The sequence below is a fragment of the Homarus americanus genome, unplaced genomic scaffold (assembly GCF_018991925.1).
Source record: "Homarus americanus isolate GMGI-L3 unplaced genomic scaffold, GMGI_Hamer_2.0 scaffold15667, whole genome shotgun sequence".
NCBI lineage: Eukaryota > Metazoa > Arthropoda > Malacostraca > Decapoda > Nephropidae > Homarus > Homarus americanus.
The window spans coordinates 2,774,575-2,799,218 of NW_024726107.1; positions in this window are offsets into that span (position 1 = coordinate 2,774,575).

Below are 24,644 nucleotides of genomic sequence, written 5' to 3' on the forward strand. Positions count from 1 at the left end.
GTATGATTCAAGTCTCAAATTTAAGAATTTGGTGAAAGATTGGCCACTAACGTTCTAATTTTTAAAACACAGTGGGATGATATACACATCAATCTATATATATATATATATATATATATATATATATATATATATATATATATATATATATATATATATATATATATATATATATATATAATCAACACCTCACCCCGCCAGGATTAGAACCCACGGCCCACGACTGTGACCGGGGAATGCTACCTCTGGATCACCAGGATACTAAAAGCAGTCCTAGACTCTGTTATATTTCACACAAAGCCTGTTCAACGAGCTTATGACGCCGTGAACCTCTAATGGAGACTACCCGTGAAATATAACAGAGTCTAAACTGACTGTGATCAAACGTCAGTTCAAGTGAGTGTAGAAGTCTGCGTGCTTTATTGGGCTAATGAAATATATATATATATATATATATATATATATATATATATATATATATATATATATATATATATATATATATATATATATATATATATATATATATATATATATATATATATATATATATACATATATATATATATATATATATATATATATATATATTTTAGCTGTTCCTCTCCCCACTCACTATCTACCCGATCCTGAGATTGCCCATGCATCAACGCATGCAGTGGAGCAGCTATTTGGGCAAACCCTTTAACAAATTTCCTATAAAATGATGTGAACCCTACAAAAGATCGCACATCTTTCACCGTCTGAGGGACTGGCCAATCTCTTACTACCCTAATTTTCTCAGGATCAGCTGTGATGCCTTCAGCTGACACCAGATATCCTAACTAACTTACGATGGAATTTTATTTCTCACTTGACTAGGGGTTTTATTAATTATAATTAGATGGTAATTGCAGTGGAAGCACCCCTTGGAGAAAAAACCCGAACCAGCACAAAACACTTAAATTTACTAACAAAAATGAATTCTCCGTGACCCGTGGAAGGATAGCATCTGTGATTGGGGTAAATGAGACGCACTGTAAAATTTAGACACTTCTATTCCCTCTAACAATACAGACACAATCAAATAATGGTACACCAACATATGTGCACCTCTTAACCTGAACTTAAAACGCTACTCTGGGGAAGAAAAGTTATACATGATATTAAAATTATTAGAAACTCAGAACATGCCTCATTAGGCAACAATAAATTCAAAGTATTAAGAAATGTTGCTTGCGCACATGAAACAAGGCCTTAAGGGCTTTCAACAAATTAATATCAATCACTGAGAAAATGGTATAAAAATAAGAAATTATTAACTCCACCATGAATAGGCCTTAAGGGCACTCAATAAAATTTTTTTACCAACAGATGTATTCCTTAAGGGTTTTTAACAAAATAATATCACTCACTGAGAAAATGATATAAAAAATGGAAATTATAAAGAAATATTAACTGCAGTAAAGGAACTAAATCACAGTATCACTTACAAGAGAAAGGAGGAACCTCATCAGAAAAACAGTTCCCTCATTCCAATTAGTGACACAAACATTAAAAAACAATACTATCAAAATTATTAAGAAATATTAACTACACACAGCAAGACAATATCAGTAACTGAAAAAATAGCATTAACTACACTTAGCAAGACAATATCAGTCACTGAGAAAATATTATCACTATTTTAAGAAGTTACTGATTCCACCAATACCCGTAAATCATACTTCTAAACCTAACACATAGATTCCACATGCACCCGTAGTTTTTTAAGGCACAACCAACAGGCACCCGTAGTTTAAGGGCCAAATCAGCCTTTCTCAACCTTGGAAAATGTACCTCTAAGTTCCATTAGACGCCTGGTCTCAGTGTGTGACCATCCATTTACTCAGCTGGCCTCATTTTACACTCAGTACATCCATGAAACGGGAGGGAGTGAGCCAATCAGACCTTGTTCAGTTGAGAGGAGCTTTAGCTTCTCGTAGTAAAAGGTTTTCACTAACTGCTTGAAGATATGTGATATTGTGAGCCGAGGTAGAAGAGATCTGTCGATTCCAGACGATCGTCAGTTGTGCACCCAGACAGCTGGTTTCACTTCAGAGATCCCATGCTAACCCTGCTAACCAGTGACAAGCCTGCACTGATCATTCCAACTACGACAATCGCTAATCATCAGTCATCAACGGCAGTCTCAAACAGCAGTCATCATCACTCACAGTCATCACTCGCAGTCATCACCTTCAGTCATGTGGGTTCTGACGAAAACCCTGCAATGAACTCATTGTTAGCTATTGCTAATTTTATCACTGCCCTATCTAAACCCTGTCTGAGATCGAATGAGACTTACTTGTTATACTGTAATGTCACAACACAGGTGACTAGACCACGTGACCGTTTTGTCCTGTCTGACGCACAGACCGTCCTCTGTTCGAATGCTGTCGTCTGACTGAGAACCAGCCAGCCGACCGGTTACATATATATATATATATATATATATATATATGTATAATGTGTGTGTGTGTGTGTGTAACGGTCTGGATTGTAAAGGGATATCAAAAAGAAAGGCACAAATTAAAGTTTTAAAATATCCCTAAAATCTCGGAACTCTCCAAAATCAAATGTTTTCTAAAGTTAGTTGAATTATATTGAATTTTTTTTAAATGGTTTCGATTCTTGTTGCTCTTGTATGTACCGTATTTAGATTTAGCAGAATTTAGTATAGCAGAGATGCAATAAAAACGACCAGTAATGGATCCAACCCCAGGTACAAACACATATAAAAAAGTTCTCAGAGGTGATGAAATGGCTTTTCAAAGTTTCAAGTTTTGGGTTCTTTAAAACACAAATAAGAAATAATGCTAATTATTAATTAACTGGACTTAAAGTTATGTATAAGCTTAAAACTTTCAAGTGTCCAGTTTCTTGCATATCGCTTACTATGTTGCCAATCAGAATATTTAATAATGTTCAAACAAACAGGTCAAGTAAAATACACAAAAAAATACCACATTAAGATTAAAGATTACCTTAAACTTCAGTATAAAAACTTAACACTCTCAGGTGTTAGGGTATCTGGGTTTTTAGCCTAAAATCTGAAAAATTCATAATTATAACCTGAGGAAATAGTTATTCCTTAAAAAAAATAATAAGTCAGGGAATCTACAGCATCATTAGCTACTCAACTGGACTAAAGCCATATACTCTTACTTCTCTGTAAAAGTTCCCAAACAATCATTGAATATTTTAGTAATAACTAAATTCACATTTCTTTCCACCCAAGCTCTTCACCTTTCTGTAAAATCCCACAAAATATATCACTGATTACACATTATCACTTTGACGCATGTGAAAATAAAAATACTTTACTCTTTGTAAACTGTACTAACAAATAATGGGACCCATGCCTTATTTTCTGTAAAAATTACCCAAACATTTATTTTAAGTAAACTATTAGCAATCATCTATATGAATCAAAATGTGATTATTAAGTGGGGTAAACACTTAACTATTTTACTCGCAACAGAGTAACTGATATGATATAGAAATCCTACCCATGTAATGACACAGATTCTACTGTATTTTATATGAAATTATATTGACTGAATCTTATTAGTTTGTAAAATATGCAAATATTTTCAATCAATAATCAACATCCTCACTGTATTTACCATTAACACTTTCGGGAGAATGTTGAGGCGCTGTCCTTGACTCAAAAAAAATTACCTGAATTCTCTTAACACAGTTTAGCCTAACTTTCATAATCTTTCACGTAATACCATGAATAGTCTTAGTACAGTAAAAGAAAACAATTAATTTCACTCCATAAATCAGTTTGAATTAGCAAAAGAAAACACGGTTCATAATAATTTAAATGCAGCACCGAAAATAATGGGTGTCAGTATACTAGAATGAATATTCCCACAATTGTTCACAGCATTCAAAATCCTTCATAATTATGACACCATTTTAGAATTGTTTTCTTTTAAGAATTTACACCCATTTAGTCAAGTTCTCATATCTGAGCTGGACAATTGTTCTCAGTACGCCCATCATTAAGTGTACCATTTTCACTTAATCTTCCTCGCAAAATCAATACTAACTGCTCACTTTCTACCTGAACTGTAGGTTTCAATTGTTTCTTAGTCCCAGAATTTGTACACTGAGTCAGCAGGGCATGGAATTATCTGAAACTAATTCCCAGCTAAATAACCATTCTCACTAAATGGTCACAATCCTTACACTTTGGATGTCACTGTCCTCGCCGAGCTAAGTCAATATCTTTACTTCACCCAACTAAATCACTTGTTAAGAAAATATAGCATAGTCAGATATCACTTAGCTCTGAAGAGAATATTGTTCTGGGGTACAGAACATGGCTGATTTAAAAACCAGAAAGTTATATTTGTGGTGCCGGTTTTGCTAGTGGGCCAGGTTCAGACGTGTGGTGTCAGGAAGGAGCTTGCTGGGTCGGACGCCCCACGATCATGCAGGCTCCCGGTGTTTACAGTATACAATGACCTGGAATAATATCAAGTTTTAGACAATTGTTCTGCCTTACTCTTCAACTAACACTTGGTAATGATTGGGGCAGTGTACATGTACTTACAATTGAGGTAACTATAAGCGCTCAATGGCAGTGAGGAACACAAACTGACCGAAGGGCGTCTTGCAGAAGGACACGATTTCGGCGTCTCTTTTCGGTAAATGGTGGTTCTAAGGTATTACTTATATGAAATTCTAAATGAGTGCTGGGAAGATCGCGATTCACTATTTATTGACGTTACGGTATTTTTTGTTTTCTTCTTTCCTTGTGGTTATCAGCATATATATATATATATATATATACTTCATTTTAAGTCCATATAACACGCAGACTTTGAACATATAATCAACGACCTCACCAGCCAGGAATCGAACCCTCGACCTACTGGGTGGGACTAGGGAACGCTACCGACCAACCCACAAGGACACTAAAAGCAGTCCTAGACTCTGTTATATTTCACACAAAGCCTGTTCATCGAGCTGATGGCGCCGTGAACCTCATTGGGAAACTGCCCGTGCCTCGTATGTGGTGTCAGTAGCATTTTACCGAATTCAACTGGTATGAAACACGAGGTACCATATATATACTTCATTTTTAGTCCATATAACACGCTGACTTTGAAAATATAATCTCACCAGCCAGGAATCGAACCCTCGACCTATTGGGTGGGACTAGGGAACGCTACCGACCAACCCACAAGAACACTAAAAGCAGTCCTAGACTCTGTTATATTTTACACAAAGCCTGTTCATCGAGCTGATGGCGCCGTGAACCTCATTGGGAAATTGCCCGTGCCTCGGATGTGGTGTCAGTAGCATTTTTAGTCCATATATATATCTATCTATATATATATATATATATATATATATATATATATATATACAGTATATATATATATATATATATATATATATATATATATATATATATATATATATATATATATATATATATATATATATATATATAGTCTGTACTCACCCCTGAAGATGTGAATTACACGAAAGCGCTTGGGAACATCGTGTTTTCTTCGATTCCTGGCTGGTGAGGTCGTTGATATATATATATATATATATATATATATATATATATATATATATATATATATATATATATATATGTAACCGGTCGGAATTTGCTGGACTTTAATTTCTCACTTGACTTAGGGTTTATTAAAATTTAATAGATGGTAAAGGCAGTGGAAGCGCCCCTTTGAGAAAAATCCCGAACCAGCACAAGAACACTTAAATCTACTACACAAAATGAACTGTCCGTGACCCGTGGAAGGATAGCGTCTGTGACTGGGATGAATGAGACACATTGTAAAATTTAGACACTTATATTCCCTCCAACACTACAAACACAATCAAATAATGGTACACCAATATGCGCACCTCTTAAATTAAACTTTAAACACTACTCTGGGGAATAAAAGTTATACATGACATAGAAATTATTAGAAACACAGGCAACAATAAATTTAAAGTATTAAGAAATGTTAATTGCACATATGAACAGGCCTTAAGGCTTTCCCAAAATAATATCAGTCACTTAGGAAATGGTACTAAAAAATAAGAAATTAAATACTCCACAATGAATAGGCCTTAAGGGCTTTCAGCAAGATAATATCAGTCACTGAGGAAATGGTAATAAAATTTAAGGAATTAAATACTCTACAATGAATAGGCCTTAAGGGCACTCAACAAAATTATATCAGTCACTGAGGAAATGGTAATAAAATTTAAGGAATTAAATACTCTACACTGAATAGGCCTTAAGGGCACTCAACAAAATTATAGCACCTCAACAGATGTACACTTCCTAACCTAACCTAACCACTACTCTGGGGAACAAGGTTATACCTGAGATCAGAATTATGAAGAACAATTAGAGGCATTAAAAGAATCAAATCACAGTATCACTCTGGTTCCACTTAATGGCACAAACATTAAAAAAAAACACTACTATCGAAATTATTTAAGAAATATTAAACTACACACGTCAAGATAATATCAGTCTGAGGAATGGTGTTAACTACACCCGTAATAAGGAAGATAAAATGTTCCTCTAGGTATCTCCTAGAGTCCTAGACTCACGGTCTCAGTGTGTGACCATTAATATACTCAGATAGCCTCAGTGTACTCCCAGTGCGTCCATGGGCAGGAAGAGAGTGAGCCAATCAGACCTTGTGCAGTTGAGAGAAACTTTAGCTTCCCGTTAGCAAGAGGGTTTCACTAGCTGCTCGGGACATGTGGGGTTGTGCACCGGAGTGGTAAGAACTGATCACCCACTGCTGATGCTGGTCCCGTGTCGTGTTAGTTGTCGGGAGCACTCGTTCACTCAAGAGATCCTTTGCTACCCCGCTAAACAGTGACAGGCCTACACTGATCGGTCCAATGGCGACAATCGCCACCCTCAATCATCAACGGCAGTCAATCTCTCGCAGTCAACTCCGGTCAACTCCAGTCAACTCCAATCAACTCCAATCAATCAAGTGGGTTCTGACGGAAACCCTGAAATGAACTCACTGTTAGCTCTAGTTTACTTTATCACTGCCCTATCTAACCCTGTCTGAGATCGAATGAGACTTACTTGTTATACTGCAATAGCGCAGCACAGGTGACTAGGCCACGTGACTATTTCTGATGGACGCGCGGAACGTCTTGTCTGTGTGAATGCTCTCCGGGACTGGGCCTAGCCAGCGTCGCGTCTCCCCAAGGCGGTAGCTTGGGCCTACGTGATATATTTTCCGCCTAACTAATAACTCCTTGGGACACCCGTAACATCATTCAGACTGCTAAACGATCTATAATAATTTCAAATTCAATAATAGTCCCTTAACTTCATGAATCGCATCATTATTAATTCGGTAAATCACATTCAATATCATATAGGCCTAGTTCCGCAATCTCTCGCTACGAGCAGGCAGCGCTCCCTCCCCTCAGATGACCTTGAACGCTCAGTATCACTCATGGCGGGGCATTTGAAATTACTCTGAAATTTCTGAATATTACAATCGACCCCCCTAAAAAAAGACAGCTCTCTCCTCATGTGCTGAGAAAACATGCATACGACCCCCCTAAAATTTTGTTCTAAGGACTGCACCTCACCCCTTTTGCTAAATGCAGCATTCCCGTCTTCTCTTCTCTCCTTTTCTCTCCCGCTAACACTCGACCCCCCTAAAAAAAGACAGCACTGCCCTCATGTGCTGAGAGAACAACTTAGAACCCACCTTCAACTCTGTACTATTCCACTCGCAGCTAGCAACTCCATTTCTTCCTAGCCCAACTCAATCCAACCAGAACATCACGCTCCCCTTTTGCCTGGCCCTTAACTAGAGAACCAATGTCAAAATTAATACCAGCCCAAAACAAACATGCTCTCCTTTGGCCTGGCCCTTGAACTAAGAGGAACTAGTGTCAAAACAATACTCAGTCCAAAACAAACATGCTCTCCTTTTGCCTGGCCCTTGAGCTAAGAGGAACCAGTGTCAAAACAATACTCAGTCCACGTCTCCGAACCTCATGCCGGCAGACCAACCCTCTGAAAATGTACCAGTCCATCTTAGTGAGGCCCTGGACCTTACAACCGTACTCTCAATCCCGCTCATGACAGCAACTCAATCCCGCTCATGACAGCAACCACTACTCAACGCACATCTCTGACCTAACCATCTCTCCAATCCCCTCTGCCCTACTCACAACTCCTCCAACTCACCCCCTACAACCTGCCTTTTCTCATTACCATGCACCCTAAACTGCAATCGGTCGGCTTCGTCTTGTCTCTCAGCTGGAGGGCTCGATCAACCTCTCTGAACTACTTACATACCCCTATATTTCCCACTTGGACCTCACACTTCCTTGACTGCTGGACGTGTGCCTGACATTCACCCCTTGTTTCCTCCCTGAACCGTTGAATGTGTGCCTGAGACTCCCACTTGAACCTGTTTACCTGTGCTTGATAATCCCCCTTTCGGTCTCCGAACTCCTCTCTCAGCTGTACCAAGGTCCCGCGGCCGTCTCTCTTCCTCCTCATACACATCTCTACTGTCAAGCCTAACCAACTCAGTCCGGGCACAAGGATGAGCATCAGTGCGAGTTCAATCCCTACCATTACTAACCAACACATGATAGCGTTCATTATCCCAACCACAGTACTATCAGTCACGACATTAAAAACTACGCTCTGCTACCATTTGTAACCGGTCGGAATTTGCTGGACTTTAATTTCTCCCTTGACTTGGGGTTTATTAAAATTTAATAGATGGTAAAGGCAGTGGAAGCGCCCCTTTGAGAAAAATCCCGAACCAGCACAAGAACACTTAAATCTACTACACAAAATGAACTGTCCGTGACCCGTGGAAGGATAGCGTCTGTGACTGGGATGAATGAGACACACTGTAAAATTTAGACACTTATATTCCCTCCAACACTACAAACACAATCAAATAATGGTACACCAATATGCGCACCTCTTAACTTAAACTTTAAACACTACTCGGGGGAATAAAAGTTATACATGACATAGAAATTATTAGAAACACAGGCAACAATAAATTTGAAGTATTAAGAAATGTTGCTTGCACATATGAACAGGCCTTAAGGCTTTCCCAAAATAATATCAGTCACTTAGGAAATGGTACTAAAAATAAGAAATTAAATACTCCACAATGAATAGGCCTTAAGGGCTTTCAGCAAGATAATATCAGTCACTGAGGAAATGGTAATAAAATTTATGGAATTAAATACTCTACAATGAATAGGCCTTAAGGGCACTCAACAAAATTATATCAGTCACTGAGGAAATGGTAATAAAATTTAAGGAATTAAATACTCTACACTGAATAGGCCTTAAGGGCACTCAACAAAATTATAGCACCTCAACAGATGTACACTTCCTAACCTAACCTAACCACTACTCTGGAGAACAAGGTTATACCTGAGATCAGAATTATGAAGAACAATTAGAGGCATTAAAAGAATCAAATCACAGTATCACTCTGGTTCCACTTAATGGCACAAACATTCAAAAAAACACTACTATCGAAATTATTTAAGAAATATTAAACTACACACGTCAAGATAATATCAGTCTGAGGAATGGTGTTAACTACACCCGTAATAAGGAAGATAAAATGTTCCTCTAGGTATCTCCTAGAATCCTAGACTCACGGTCTCAGTGTGACCATTAATATACTCAGATAGCCCCAGTGTACTCCCAGTGCGTCCATGGGCAGGAAGAGAGTGAGCCAATCAGACCCTGTGCAGTTGAGAGAAACTTTAGCTTCCCGTTAGCAAGAGGGTTTCACTAGCTGCTCGGGACATGTGGGGTTGTGCACCGGAGTGGTAAGAACTGATCACCCACTGCTGATGCTGGTCCCGTGTCGTTTTAGTTGTCGGGAGCACTCGTTCACTCAAGAGATCCTTTGCTACCCCGCTAAACAGTGACAGGCCTACACTGATCGGTCCAATGGCGACAATCGCCACCCTCAATCATCAACGGCAGTCTCAAACGGCAGTCAATCTCTCGCAGTCAACTTCGGTCAACTCCAGTCAACTCCGGTCAACTCCAATCAACTCCGGTCAACTCCAATCAAGTGGGTTCTGACGGAAACCCTGAAATGAACTCACTGTTAGCTCTAGTTTACTTTATCACTGCCCTATCTAACCCTGTCTGAGATCGAATGAGACTTACTTGTTATTCTGCAATAGCGCAGCACAGGTGACTAGGCCACGTGACTATTTCTGATGGACGCGCGGAACGTCTTGTCTGTGTGAATGCTCTCCGGGACTGGCCTAGCCAGCGTCGCGTCTCCCCAAGGCGCTAGCTTGGGCCTACGTGATATATTTTCCGCCTAACTAATAACTCCTTGGGACACCCGTAACATTATTCAGACTGCTAAACGATCTATAATAATTTCAAATTCAATAATAGTCCCTTAACTTCATGAGTCGCATCATTATTAATTCGGTAAATCACATTTAATATCATATAGGCCTAGTTCCGCAATCTCTCGCTACGAGCAGGCAGCGCTCCCTCCCCTCAGATGACCTTGAACGCTCAGTATCACTCATGGCGGGGCATTTGAAATTACTCTGAAATTTCTGAATATTACATATATATACTGTATATATATATATACTGTATATATATATATATATATATATATATATATATATATATATATATATATATATATATATATATATATATATATATATATATATATATATATATATATATATATATATATATATATGATTAGTGGGTCCCATATTAATTAAAATTAATCTACGACTATCAACATGGGTTTACAAAGGGAAAATCTTGTCTAACAAATCTGCTAACGTTTTTTAGGAAAGTCTTTGAGGTAGTAGATAATGACAAAAATTACCATGTTATTTACTTAGACTTTAGCAACGCATTTGACAGAGTACTGCATCAGAGGCTTCTGAGAAAAATTAAGGCTCATGGTATCGAGGGGAAAGTTTTAAATTGGATAAAATCATGGCTCACCTATAGAACGCAGAGGGTCAGCATAGATGGTGTTAAATCTGAGTGGGGCCGTGTAACCAGTGGGGTTCCCCAGGGGTCAGTACTAGGCCCACTCTTGTTCATAATCTACATAAACGATCTAGATGCTGGGATCAGCAGTGACATAAGCAAGTTTGCGGATGACACGAAAAAAGGGCGGCAAATTAATTCAGTGCAGGATGCAAATGCATTACAGGAGTAGGGTGTGTCATACGGAGGCGAATTTTTTTTTTGAGTTTGAAAAATCGGCCCATGGTATTAATGATGTAGTTCTATGTGCAGAATCATGTGATATCTTCAGATTTGAAAAGTTTTCATTTTTTGCTAGGTAAATTTTAACTTGAAATCTTATGAAAATTCAGTATTCCCACCCTTTTACCAACACCACTAAATAGCTTATTTAAGTAAAATGGGGTGTATCCAGGTTAATTTATTAGGATGAAAATGATCCAGGAATAATTGAAACAATAGTCTTGACATTTATTAAATTTAATATTCCTTTAGAAAACAAAATCATCAAATACAAAAACCGGTTTTTACTACTACGACCGGTGTTGCTGCACGCCATAGAGAACATGTCTTCTTGCTTTAGGCTTTCTACTCATCACCTCCTGCTGACCACCTGAGCTCCGGATGTGCTTCCCTCCTCTCCTGGCTGTACCGTGACTGCTGGCCTCGCTCACTTGCTGCAACACACAACGCTCTATACTCTGGGTGTGCGAGGGGCCAGGCAAGGGACATCATGGGGTTGTCCAGGAAAGCTCTGACAGACACATTGGTGAGGGCTGCAGGTAAGAGGGGCTGCTGCCGCTTCAATGTATCCAGATCCTATGAGATCAGTGAGGGTCTTGGCACCTAGATTGACTTCAGGAGTCTTCCTGACCCTGAAGGAATCGTCACCAACTGATTCGTCATGCCCAGATCCTCTCATAAGTCTCATATCCAAGATCTTTTTGACTGCCACTCTTCTCTCCTCCTCATCCTTACTGCAGAGCATTGTCTGCAGAACTGCCTCGGGATGAGCATACTAGGAAGATCTCCTCACAGTCTGCTCCACAATCTGAAGAACCTTCCTTGGCTGACTCCTCAAGAGCTCAAGCTGGAAGAGAACATGCCTCGGACCTTCGGAGAACGATGACTTGACCTTGGTGTTGAACCAATTTGGCAAGTAGACACTCACGATGAGTTGGACAATAAGTCTCAGGTTGTGAAGCTGGTTCCCTTTCAGTATATGATGAGCGACCCAAATTCTGCAGAACCTGAGAGCCGTTGTGAGCCACCTAGAATGTGAGGCTGGATCTATCTGCAGGTAAGCAAGTCTATCAGGCATGACCCCAGTTTTGATGGCACTGCAAATCATGTAACCATAGTACTGGTCAGTACTCAGGTCGTCAATGACAGTATGTGCAAGCTCAACGAGTGGAGGAGCCAACTGTGATTTTTCAAAGCTCGGATTTATTTCTAACTCAGTGGCAGGAGTCAGCATCTTGCCAAGAGACCAGACCATCTGTTGTTTGGAAAGAGTCTTGCCATCAGCTCCTGGATCCAGATGTCTACCAGTGGCAGCGGCGCTCGTTGGTGTGGAGTCACAAACAATCCAGACCAGCTTCCTCCCAATCTTCCGCTCTATCCACTGTATGACCCCCCCTTGCCACCCTGTGTTCGTGTTGGTGCTGTCCCCTCCAATGGCCTGCAGGGTCTGGTCTACGTTCCTTTCTCTGAGCCAATTCACAATGTTATCTGCCACTATCTCAGCTGGTTTCCTGATGTCATCTTTCTCTGGAGTGAAATGCCACAAATACTTCCCTCCTGGTTCACTGCAGCAGGAGTAGTGGTCCTCCTTCACCATGGCAGGGAACAACTTGTCAGAATCTCCAACTTTCATGAACACTTTAGTGTCATCCCTTCTCCCATCAAAGAACAAACAATTTATTCCATTTTCTCTTATCCCCTTATCAAGCTCCTCTTCTAGGTTGCAGCAAGTTTCTCCTGAGCTCTCTTACTTTGTTATGATCTATCACCAGGTGAACATCATCCAGGTGTTATCAAACCACCGTCAATCAGAGCAGCTGTTGCTATCTCTGCAGTTTCTCTGAGACCAGTGTGGTGTCGCATGCTGGCCAGAGCTATGCTCAGGATATCTTCCTATTTCCAGATCTTATGCCTGGAAGGTTTTGGGATCGTATTTTCTGGAGTTAGGGACAAAGTCACCATTCTCCTGGTCAGCACTCCGGATCAGCCATGGGAAGTCATTGATAAACTCTGAATCAGCTTGACTCCAATCATCGGCCTTTTACCTCACCCTGGAGCCTTCTCAAAGTCTCTCTTTTTCCTCAGCAACTCTTCTCCTCTTCTGTCTCTGTGGCAGCCTCCTGTCTCTTGGACTCCGGAATATCTTGGCTAGAAATCATGAGAGCCCCTGCTCTGCCAGTCTTCTCTCTCTGTGCTTTGACAAATACAGGAATGTGGGCCTCAGTTTACAGTCACGATCGCATCCAAACTCAGGACAGAGAACAATTGGGCACTTGCAAGTAATTATGTCAAATAACTTTGGTTAGTTAGCCCAGCAAAGCTGTCCTTAACTGCAAGTTTTCCTCTCCCAAAGAGAGATGTCTCTTGCCCCTTTTCCCCAACTTCAGCTGTGATCTCTCACTAATCTTCTTCTGACTTGTTATGACTGGAGGCTTGAACTGAGCGTTAGCCAGAGTGTACTGTGCCAAGACAGCTTTGGTCATATCACAGGTAATGTCTTTGTTTGTGTAAGTTCTTTGGTTCTTTTCACTGATTTGCCTGATTAAAACACCGTATCTCAAAGCATCTCTCAATGTAGGCAACTCCGACTTCAGGAGCTCTCTCCCAGACCCAAGATAGTGACTGAGATGGCTGGATTTTTGGTTCCTCGTCCTGACACAAGCAGCCATCGCAAATATTATCAACTTATAAATGCATCAGAATCTGAAACAGATAAAAATATTGTTAGTTGGGTTGTTAAAGAATGAAGTCAGAAAACAATGTTCACTATTTAATTGTAATGCACTAATGCAGCTGTACGTTAGATTTTCGATAAATTTCACGCTAAAATGTACCTAGCAAAAGGTTGCAAAATATTGAAACTGAAATTATTTTCTGTTTATATACACTAAAATCTACCAAAAAAGTGATGGGCCATTAGTTTTAGCTGATCTTCCCTCCTATGACACACCCTATTACAGGAGGATCTAAATAAACTGCAGGGGTGGTCTGAAAAATGGCAAATGAAATTCAACACCAGCAAGTGCAGCGTACTTAATATTGGAAGAACAAATACTTATAATGTATACAGCATTAACAACATTAACCTTGAGAAGTCGACTTGTGAAAGAGACCTAGGGGTACTTGTGAGCGTTAATGCTCGAAATAAGGCAAACAGAGTATTGGGTTTTATATCTAGAAGTGTAAGTAACAAGAGTGCAGAGGTCTTATTGCAACTATATCTTGCGCTAGTCAGGCCACACCTCGATTATGCGGTTCAGTTCTGGTGCCCCTATTATAGAATGGATATAAATTCAGTAGAGTCGGTGCAGCGAAGAATGACAAAAATGATTCCGGGACTTAGAAACCATCCATATCAGGATAGGCTAAAGAAACTTAACTTGCATTCCCTAGAAAGACGAAGAGTGCGGGGAGATATGATAGAAGTATTTAAGTGGGTGAAAGGAATCAATAAAGGGGATATAGATAAAGTTCTTATAATATCCGAGCAGGATAGGACTCGGGGCAACGGATTCAAGTTGGATAAGTTTACGTTTAGGAGGGAGATAGGAAGAAACTGGTTCACAAATAGGGTGGTGGACGAGTGGAACAAGCTTAGCAACTTTCTAGTAAGTGCGGGAACTCTGGAAAGTTTCAAAAGGATGCTTGATAGATTCATGGATGATAGAGAGTGGTAGTAACTCTCGACAGGAGCTGCCATGCACAGGCCAACCGGCCTATTGCAGACTCCTCATTTTCTTATGATCTTATGATCTTATATTTTTTACCTGACGTAACTTGACTAGTCACGTCGCCCTTTCTCTTAAACTCCTTTGTGTGTGTGGTGGTGTTGGTGTGCGATTAGTGGGTGTCATGTTTATGACTTTACCTCATGTTTAGTAAGGTCACCCTGTGTACTGAAGCCTCTCTCGATCCAAGTAATTCAGTTGCCTTTGAAGATGTCTTCAATAAAGACGAAATCTAAGGTGCTCCATGGTTTCCTCTTTCCCTGTGTGATTTTATCAAGATTTATCTTATCCACGTTTTCATTGTGGATCTACATGAAATATATATATATATATATATATATATATATATATATATATATATATATATATATATATATATATATATATATATATATATATATATATATATATATATATATAAGCAAGTAAATCACTGTAGGTGCACGTGATCTAGGTATATGCTGATAACCACAAGGAAAGAAGAAAACACGAAGTTCCCAAGCGCTTTCGTGTAAGTCACATCTTCAGGGGTGAGTACAGTCTGTACTCACCCTTGAAGATGTGAATTACACGAAAGCACTTGGGAACTTCGTGTTTTCTTCTTTCCTTGTGGTTATCAGCATATATATATATATATATATATATATATATATATATATATATATATATATATATATATATATATATATATATATATATATATATATATATATATATATATGTGTGTGTAACCGGTCGGAATTACTGGTCTTTAATTTCTCACATGACTTGGGGTTTATTAAAGATTATTAGGTGGTAATTGCAGTGGAAGCGCCCCTTTGAGAGAAATCCCGAACCAGCACAAGAACACTTAAATTTACTAAACAAAATGAATTGTCCGTGACCCGTGGAAGGATAGCGTCTCTGACTGGGATGAATGAGACACACTGTAAAATTTAGACACTTATATTCCCTCCAATACTACAGACACAATCAAAAGAATGTTACACCAATATGCGCACCTCTTAACCTGAACTTAAAATACTACTCTGGGGAATAAAAGTTATACATGATGTTGAATTTATTAGAACCGCAGGCAATGCCTCATTAGAGGACAATAAGTTTAAAGTATTAAGAAATGTTGCTTGCACACATGAACCAGGCCTTAAGGGCTTTCAACAAAATATCAATCACTGAGAAAATGGTATTAAAAAAATAAGAAATTAAAAACTTTACAATGAATAGGCCTTAAGGGGACTCACCAAAATTATATCCAGCACTGAGAATTGGTATAAAAATCAGAACTTATTAACTCCACCCTGAATAGGCCTTCAGGGCGCTCAACAAAATTATATTACCCCAACAGATACACACCTCCTAACCTAACTTAAACACTACTCTGGGGAACAAAGGTTATACCTGAGATTGAGATTATAAAGAAATATTAAATGTACACAGTATACATTAGTAACTGAAAAAATAGTATTAACTACACACAAAAATATTGTCACTATTATTAAGAAGTTACTGAGTCCACCAATACCCGTGAACCATGCTTCCTAACCTAACACACACACAGATTCCACCTGCACTCCGTAGTCGTTTAAGGCACAACCAACAGGCACCCGTAGTTGAAGGCCCAAATCAGCCTTTCTCCACCTTGGAAAGTGTACCTCTAACTCCACTGACTCTTGGCCCCAGTGTGCGGCCCTGTATCACTCAGCTGGCTTCACTTTACCCCCAGTACATCCATGAAACGGAAGGGAGCGAGCCAATCAGACCTTGTACAGTTGAGAGAAGCTTTAGCTTCCCGTTAGCAAAAGGGTTTCACTCAGCTGCTTGAGATATGTGGTATTGTGAGCCGAGGTAGAGGAGAGCTGATGACCCCAACGATCGTCCCATCGTTAGCTGGGCACCCAGACGGCTAGGTTCACTCAAGAGCTTCTTTGCTACCCCGCTAAACAGTGACAGGCCTACACTGATCTGTCCAACGGCGACAATCGCCAATTCTCAATCATCAATTGCAGTCACAAACGGCAGTCAATCTTTCCCAGTCATCACTCTCACAGTCAAGTGGGTTCTGATGGAAATCCTGAAATTAACTCACTGTTAGCTCTTGATAACTTTATCACTGCCCTATCTAACCCCTATCTGAGATCGAATGAGACTTACTTGTTATACTGCAATAGCGCAACACAGGTGACTAGGACACTTGACTATTTCTGTGGACGGACGCGCAGGGACGTCCTGTTGGGCCGATCGCTTTTTTCGCTTTTTTCGCGTGACTGAGGACCAGCCAGCCTCGCGTCTCCCCAAGGCGTTAGCTTAGGCCTACGTGACATATTTTCCGCCTAACTAATAACTTTCTTGGGACACCCGTAACATTATTCAGACTGATAAACGATCTATAATGATTTCAAATTTACTAATAGTCCCTTAACTTCATGAATCGCATCATTATTAATTCGGCAAACTACATTCAATATCGTATAGGCCCAGTTCCAAAAGCTCTCACTACGTGCAGAAGCGCTCTCTTCCCTCAGTCGACCTTGAAAACTCAGTATCGCCGATGGCTGGCGTTTGAAATCACACTGAAGTTTCTGAATATTATATATATATATATATATATATATATATATATATATATATATATATATATATATATATATATATATATATATATATATATATATATATATATATATTATAATATATTGTGGTTCTTACCGTAGAGTTCGATACCTTCACACTGGTTACTTACATGAGATTATGGTGTATCTACGTAGAAATTCAATCCACCACCCAACATTCCATTATTTATACTTAATAAATGATGATTTAATCAGTTCCATTAATTTCCAACATTCATCTAAGTTATTGGTTATACTCTGTCATAACCAATCAGTTATTTCCTTTAGTAATAATAAGATAGGATGACAGATACGGGCTGAAAATTGCACTTACATTTATTTGGCAAGCTTCCATACAATGATTTACAATTTGCGTGGATATATGAGTCACTCACATTCACGCTGTAATGAAATTAATCTTATTAAAGAGGGAATTTTCAACTTGGGGAGACATGTGATTACTCTACTATGGGTATGACTTAAAAGAGCCTTAATTCTTCAAGTGATACATTTACTGCCAGCCTGGATTGCTTTTGTTGCAACCAGGCTTCAACACAAGAACTTCTTTCCACGGGGGATAACAAAAAAAAGGGTACTCTTGGGTTACCACACATAGTCTCGCGTCACTGTAGACGATTGTCGCGGCAAGTAGAACTAGTAAGCGAGACATGATTAACCACTTAGGTGCAATAGGCCAGCCTGGATTGCTTTTGGCGCAACCAGGCTTCCACAAGTGATTTTTCCACGGGGAATAGAAACCTAGGTTAGCACACTTAATCTCGTGTCGATCACGGTCACTGTAGACAGGTGTCGCGCAGGAGAACTCTGTAAGCATGAATTGATTAACCATTTACTGTTTGATAGGCCAGCCTGGATTGTTCTTCTCGCAACCAGGCATCCACACATGTTATTTCCACGGGGATAATAACTGAGCTTAGCACACTTAGTCTCGTGTCATTGACGGTCCACAGGACTGGGTGGTGGTGGAGGACTCTGTGTGGTGTCCCGTTCTCTTCAGGAAGGAGAGGATGGGGACGACGTCTTAACTAACCCTTGGCCTAGGGGATACTACTCAAAATGTGGTTTTGGGGCGTTAGGCAATGAACAGTACAACACTGTCTCAAGGGCCTCGCCCTATAGACTGGCTAACATACCACGAATGGAAAAATTATATCGTAGATGTGGCTCGCCGGGTGCCTTATCTCCATATATATATATAACAAAGAAGTATGTCTGTGTTTGTTTGTTTGTGTGTGTGTCCACACGAGAATCTCGGAAACTACTTTACCGATCTGTAGTGATGATGGATGGTGTTATATGTAATGATGATGGATGATGATATATGTAGTGATGATGGATGTTGTTAAATGTAGTGATGATGGGTGGTGTTATATGTAGTGATGATGGATGGTGTTATATGTAATGATGATGGATTGTGTTATATGTAGTGATGATGGATGATGTTATATGTAGTGATGATGGGTGGTGTTATATGTAGTGATGATGGGTGGTGTTATATGTAGTGATGATGGATGGTGTTGTATGTAGTGATGATGGATGATGTTATATGTAGTGATGATGGGTGGTGTTATATGTAGTGATGATGGATGATGTTATATGTAGTGATGATGGGTGGTGTTATTTGTAGTGATGATCTATATATATATAAAACAAAGAAGTCTGCCTGTCTGTTTGTTCACCTTTCTCTGGGATCAAACCAGGATCCGCTTGCTGGCGAGGCTACCATGCTTACCATTGCACCTCAGGTCGCCAATAAGAGCTACACCATTTGACACAGCTGAAAGAGAAACTTCGACTGAACATGATTGACAACTGCATATGAGCAGTGTTTCCTGCTCCAGAAGAAGATCCAGTTCTCTATGAGATTATCAAGAAGCAAATGATTCATGGGCCATGTAGACCATTCGACAGACATTCTCCATGCATGAAAGATGGACGTTGCACCAAAAACTTCCCAAAAGACCTGATAAAGGATACTCAGAGTGGAGAAGATGGCTATCCTCAGTACAGGAGAAGAGCGCCAGGCGATGGAGGTTCTACAGCAGTGTTGTGACCTGGAACAGACAGTGAAATAACAGTAGACTACAAATGGGTGGTCCCCTACAATCCTCTTTTGAGTAAAGCATTAAATACTTTACAGGGAAGGTAGGAAGGGGGGAGGGGTCGCACTCTTCGTCAAGGATACATTAAAATGTTGTATCAATAATTCAATAAAGGGTGAAATAGGAACCGAGTCTGTATGGGTAGGAATCACGGAAGGAAGAGAAAAACTAATTATGGGAGTGATTTACAGGCCCCCAAGTCTTGGGAGAGAAGCTGCTCAGCCTATATGGCAGGAAATGAGTAGGGCAGCAAAATATAAGAACCTATGCATTATGGGGGATTTCAACTTCAGAAATATTGACTGGGACAACATTGTAGGTGACTATGAATCAGAAGACTTCCTAGACGCAGTACAGGACAATTTTTTGAAACAACTAATTACAGAACCTACTAGAGGTGACAATATATTAGACCTAGTATTAACAAATAAAGAAAATATTATCAGAGATATCACAGTAGGGGAAGAACTTGGTAACAGTGATCACAGCGAAATCAGGTTCACCCTAAATTGGGAAACAAAAAACAATGACAATATGGTCAGAGTCCCAAACTTACGGTTGGCGGATTATCAGGGGTTAAGAAGTTACCTAGGTGAGGTCGCCTGGGAACAGTTACTTCAGTCCCCAGTAGGAAGGGGTGAGGTCATAGATGACACAACAATTGATCATGATTATAATATATTCACTAGTATACTACATAAAGCACATGAACAAAATATACCATACAGAAAAATTAAGTCAAATAAGAATGAGCCAAGGTGGATGATCAGAAAACTTAAACATGACATAGGAATAAAGAAATGAATATATAAGAAATTAAAGGGAGGGGAGGAGCAGCTCAGAAATAAGTATAATGAACTATCTAGGAATGTTAAGAAAAATGTAAGGAAAGCAAAGAGAGACTATGAAATCAAAATAGCAAGAGAATCCAATGCGTATCCCAAAGGATTTTTCCAGATATATAGGACAAAGGTCAAGGACAAAGTTGGGCCTTTAAAGTCAGGGAGGGGAGAAGTGATAAATGGCAGTGAAGAAATAAGCAAAGCATTGAACAGCTACTTCTTATCAGTTTTCACAGAAGAAATTTGCGATGAAATTTCAGAGGTGGAACTGATATTTAAGGGAAAGGAAGAAGAGAAATTAAAGAATATCACTATCAGAAAAGAGGATGTTCTTAAGAAGATAAATAAACTAAAGAAAACAAAATCCCCAGGGCGGGCCTCAAATTTTCCCTCAAGTCTTGAAAGAGTGTAGGGAACAGATTAGCGGACCCCTCGTAAACTTATTTACAAAATCATTAGACACCGGAGTTGTGCCAGACCTGTGGAAACAGGCAAATGTAGTACCCATATTCAAAAAGGGAGACAGAGCATCAGCGTCAAATTACCGGCCGATCAGTTTGACGTCAGTAGTGGGGAAATTTCTTGAATCAATTATAGCAGATAGCATCCGATCGCATCTAGAGAAAAGCAAATTAATCTACGACTCGCAACATGGGTTTACAAAGGGAAAATCTTGTCTAACAAATTTGCTGACTTTTTTAGGAAAGTCTTCGAGGTAGTAGATAATGACGAAAATTACGATGTTATTTACAGTACTTACACTTTAGCAAAGCATTTGACAGAGTACCGCATCAGAGGCTTCTGAGAAAAATTAAGGCTCATGGTATCGAGGGGAAAGTTATAATTTGGATAAAATCATGGCTCAACGATAGAACGCAGAGGGTCAGCATAGATGGTGTTAAATCTGAGTGGGGCCGTGTAACCAGTGGGGTTCCCCAGGGGTCAGTACTAGGCCCACTCTTGTTCATAATCTACATAAACGATCTAGATACTGGGATCAGCAGTGACATAAGCAAGTTTGCGGATGACACCAAAATAGGGCGGAAGATTAATTCAGGGCAGGATGCAAATGCATTACAGGAGGATCTAAATAAACTGCAGGGGTGGTCTGAAAAATGGCAAATGAAATTCAACACCAGCAAATGCAGCGTACTTAATATTGGAAGAGCAAATACTGATAATCTATACAGCATTAACAACATCAACCTAGAGAAGTCGACTTGTGAAAGAGACCTAGGGGTACTTGTGAGCCCGGACCTACGGCCTAGAAAACAGTGCGTTAATGTTCGAAATAAGGCAAACAGAGTATTGGGTTTTATATCTAGAAGTGTAAGTAACAAGAGTGCAGAGGTCTTATTGCAACTATATCTTGCGCTAGTCAGGCCGCACCTCGATTATGCGGTTCAGTTCTGGTGCCCCTATTATAAAATGGATATAAATTCACTAGAGTCGGTGCAGCGAAGAATGACAATAATAATTCCGGGACTTAGAAACCTTCCATATCAGGATAGGTTAAAGAAACTTAACTTGCATTCCCTAGAAAGAAGAAGAGTGCGGGGAGATATGATAGAAGTATTTAAGTGGGTGAAAGGAATCAATAAAGGGGATATAGATAAAGTTCTTATAATATTCGAGCAGGATAGGACTCGGAGCAACGGATTCAAGTTGGATAAGTTTAGGTTTAGGAGGGAGATCGGAAGAAACTGGTTCACAAATCGGGTGGTGGACGAGTGGAACAAGCTTAGCAACTTTGTAGTAAGTGCGGGAACTCTGGAAAGTTTCAAAAGGAGGCTAGATAGATTCATGGATGATAGAGAGTGGTAGTAATTCTCGACAGGAGCTGCCATGCACAGGCCAACCAGCCTATTGCAGAATCCTTATTTTCTTATGTTTTTATCAATGTGGAGTTCTGCAATTCAGTCAAGTCCATCAAGTATGTCTGCAAATACGTCAACAAAGGCTCTGACCAAGCGATCTTTGCATTGGAAAAGGATGGAAATCATTATGAGGTGACACAGTTTCAGCAAGGCCGTTATATATGTAACAATGAAGCCCTATGGAGAATTTTTAATTTTCCCATACACGATCGATGTCCAACAGTAGTTCATCTGGCTGTTCACCTGGAAAATGGACAAAGAGTTTACTTCACAGAAGAGTCCCTCCAAAATCAAATAGGAAATCCTGCTGATACGACCCTCATTGCATTTTTCAAGCTTTCACAGGAAGATAAGTTTGCTCAAATACTCCTGTATGTTGACGTACCCAAGTTCTACATATGGCAGGCTTCAATGAAAAAGTTCCAGAGAAGAGCTCAAGGATCCGATTTTGAAGGATATCCAGGGATAAAGTCAGGTAATGCTCTGGGACTTGTCTACACGGTTCACCCCAACAACTTTGAATGCTATTGTTTGAAACTACTTTTGCACCACATCCGTGGCCCAACATCATATGCAGCACTCAAGACAGTGAATGGACAAGTCTGCAGAACCTACTGGAAGATGATGGTCACTGGAATTACACATAAGAAGAGACAGCAGCTACTCAATCGCCAATGAGAATGAGGAACCTGTTTGCCATCATGATTGCAACATGTGGACTTTCCAATCAAAGTCAGCTCTGGAAAAACCACCAAGAAAGTCTTTCAGAGGATCTGCTTCATCAAGCAACAAGAGAACATCCTGGTCAAGAGATTGAGTTCATAGATGACAAGTTCAACAGGGCTCTGATCATGCTGGAAGACAAAGTGATGGAGCTATGCAGAAAAAACCTGACTGATTTTGGATTGCCTTCCACAAACCGAAAAGAACCAGTAGTTGGAAACAAGGATTTGCTCAGAGAGACAGACTACTCAGTTGAAGTTCTGGTGAATTTTCTTGAAGAAAATGAGCCTCACCTGGTGCCTAATCAAGCAAATGCTTATGAACAGATCTTGCAAGCGATACAAGCGGAGCAGGGAGGTATGCTCTTTCTCGCTGCACCTGGCGGGACAGGAAAAACATTCCTGATCAACCTTCTTTTGGCCAAAGTACGTCATCAGGGGAAAATTGCTCTTGCTGTGGCATCCTCAGGCATTGCTGCAACACTACTAGAAGGAGGACGTACTGCACACTCAACTTTTAAACTGCCTCTTAACCTCGCTCACAATGAGAATCCAATGCGCATCATCAAAAAAGGATCGGCAAAGGCAAAACTCTTAGAAAAATGCAGCCTCATAGTCTTAGCCTTAGCTTTCCTGCCACAACTTAATAACTTAGCCCCCTCGATCAAATTCACTGTGGAATTAGAGCATGACTGTAAATTGCCATTCCTAGACTGATATACATATAGAATATAATATATATATATATATATATATATATATATATATATATATATATATATATATATATATATATATATATATATATATATATATAATATATATAGATATATAATATATATAATATATATAGATATATAATATATATATATATATATATATATATATATATATATATATATATATATAATATATATATATATATATATATATATATATATATATATATATATATATATATATATATATAGATATATATATATATATATATATATATATATATATATATATATATATATATATATATATATATATATATATATATATATATATATATATATATATATATATATATATATATATATATATATATATATATAACACCTTCTTTCATTTGCAATTGAACAATTGACCACTTGCCTTTAACAATCAAGATTTTGGAATGACAAATTTCTATTTGCTTTCAACTATTTTCCGAATCCATTCAACAATCAGTTATTTTGATTTGACAATTTACAAAACCTTTCAACAGCCACATATCTCCGATTGCTTTCAACAGTCAACCAAACTTTTCAACAATGCGACTGAAACAATCATCATTGAAAAGAATTTATTCAACAATCTTTAAAATCAGTAACAGCCATGAATATTTAATTTTTGAGTATACTTACACAAACATCAACAACACAATGAATTCTGGTATAAACATATGTAA